The sequence below is a fragment of the Gorilla gorilla genome, chromosome 7 (genome assembly GCF_029281585.2).
Source record: "Gorilla gorilla gorilla isolate KB3781 chromosome 7, NHGRI_mGorGor1-v2.1_pri, whole genome shotgun sequence".
NCBI lineage: Eukaryota > Metazoa > Chordata > Mammalia > Primates > Hominidae > Gorilla > Gorilla gorilla.
In genome coordinates, this window is record NC_073231.2 from 110,794,574 (window position 1) to 110,796,553 (window position 1,980).

The 1,980-nt window shown below is 39.3% G+C and overlaps 1 long non-coding RNA gene across 1 annotated transcript; it reads left to right on the top strand.

Moving 5' to 3' along the window:
• The first annotated feature begins 246 nt into the window (after positions 1 to 246).
• Positions 247 to 1,721, top strand: LOC109028096 (uncharacterized). Its single transcript, XR_002007175.2, has 3 exons — positions 247 to 498; positions 724 to 781; positions 1,589 to 1,721. It is a non-coding gene; the product is annotated as an uncharacterized lncRNA (long non-coding RNA).
• Positions 1,722 to 1,980: the final 259 nt, after the last annotated feature.

Consider the following 1,980-nt stretch of genomic DNA (forward strand, 5'->3'; position numbering starts at 1 on the left):
CAGTTTGCGTAACTTGGCAGAGTGTTAACTTCCCCCTTAGAAAACCTAATTTGATTTATGGAAGTTTTCAAATTTTTAAGATTCTCCAAACTGTTGTTTCACCTGTAAGTAGAGAGATAGCTTGTTTGGCTAACTGCCTTGCATGACTCTGTGCCAGGCAATGAATAATGCCATGTTCAATATTCTAAATTTGTGTTCCAAATTCTGAATTTCCAATGAGCTGCATGGAACTCTACTGATAAGTGACTGATTTTCCCTGCAAGGATTGTCTTATTTTAAACTTCAAATTTAGTTGCCTTACTTTATGTAAGGCAATTTTGAATGGGTTTTGAAGTGCAGCTGAAGACTATTCATACCTTTCTAAACCTAGAAGGCAGGAGTAGTGAACTAACGATGGGAAGGTATCTTATCTAAGAGGACTACAGGTCTTAACAGCAGCACACAGGGAACTCTCTTTCTTTTGAAATGTTGCTAGCCAACATTTAATAGAAACTTCAGGTACAAGGCATTACTCAAGTTGCTGGTATTCACCCCAAAGGATTTCTGTATATTTAAAAATACATACGGGTATGCATTGAACTGGAGCCGAGTAAACAATTAAGAATCATATGAGTGACCAGATATTTCTTCAGTACTTAAGTAGGCTGATCTAAAATTCTAAAGTTTGACTGAACCTAAAAATGCTATTTACCAATTTTTGTCATCCTCTGCACTTTATCCTAGGGTGTATCCCAGCCTTTCCAGCATAAGGGGAAAGAGGGCTTGTCAATGGGGAATGTCTGTGAGTATTCCAAAATAATTTTGTGAACTTGGGCATCATTTTTTTTTCTCTTCTTCTCTTTTTTTGTTTCCAGGTTTTATGTCAGCCAGGACTGTATCTAACCGAATCTGAGTTTGCATAGATTATGCAGCTCACTTATTTAATATAGATGGTTTGAGTACAAGTGCTTAGATAATTCACACAGCTTTCCACACTGACCTAGGTTGACCAGATTACTGCACATTCTCATATATCTCTTTAGCTTTGTAAAGAGCTGTCAAGAGCTTAAAAACCAACAAGACTTTCTTAAAACTTAAAATATATTTAATATCATCATTCATGTACTACATATTTTTGATTAAAAGTATAAAAGTGGCTTTTTTTTTCCTGTGTGTAGGGACCACTGCTCTGGAAGACATGAGTATGTTAATTTCTGAAAAAGACTCAGTATTTCTGTGGCTAGAACTGTGATGGGGCAGGCAGGATTCTTTTGTTTTCTGTGGTCATATCATATTGGTAGGTGATATTTTGTACATCATCAGAGGGATAAAACAAAACTGATGATAGTCTTCAATAGCGACTGAACCAGGAGAAAAATACAACATAGGGCAGTTAAGCTACCTATCAAATTACTGCCTGGTGGAGTTAGATCAGGGAAGTGTGTTAGTGCTGGCAGGCATTTTGAGTGAAGAGACAACTTGACAAGCTCTTTCTCCAAGCTAATTGGGTAGATGTGCTTAATATTGCTCCCTCTAGTGAGGGGAGGATAAAGGTATAAAGACAGACAAACCAGGGGAGGAGACCACTTCACATTTTGTTCTGACCTAGAATGTGGAGAACATGTAGGAGACAGATGCACCGAGATACAAAGCCAGCCATGAACTTGCTGCACAGAGGCCAGAGTGACTGATTTTCCTTTTGGTTACCCCTCATTTTCAGAACCATCTTATGTAAAACACCCATGAAATACAAGAATGAATTATTAAACTTAAAAAAGAGTAACTTGTGGCCGGGCGCGGTGGCTCATGCACTTTGGGAGGCCGAGGTGGGTGGATCACAAGGTCTGGAGATCAAGACCTTCCTGGCTAACACAGTGAAACCCCATCTCTACTAAAAAAATACAAAAAGTTAGCTGGGTGTGGTGGCATGTGCCTGTAGTCCCAGCTACTCAGGAGGCTGAGGCAGGAGAATCATCGCTTGAACCCGGAGGTGGAATTGCA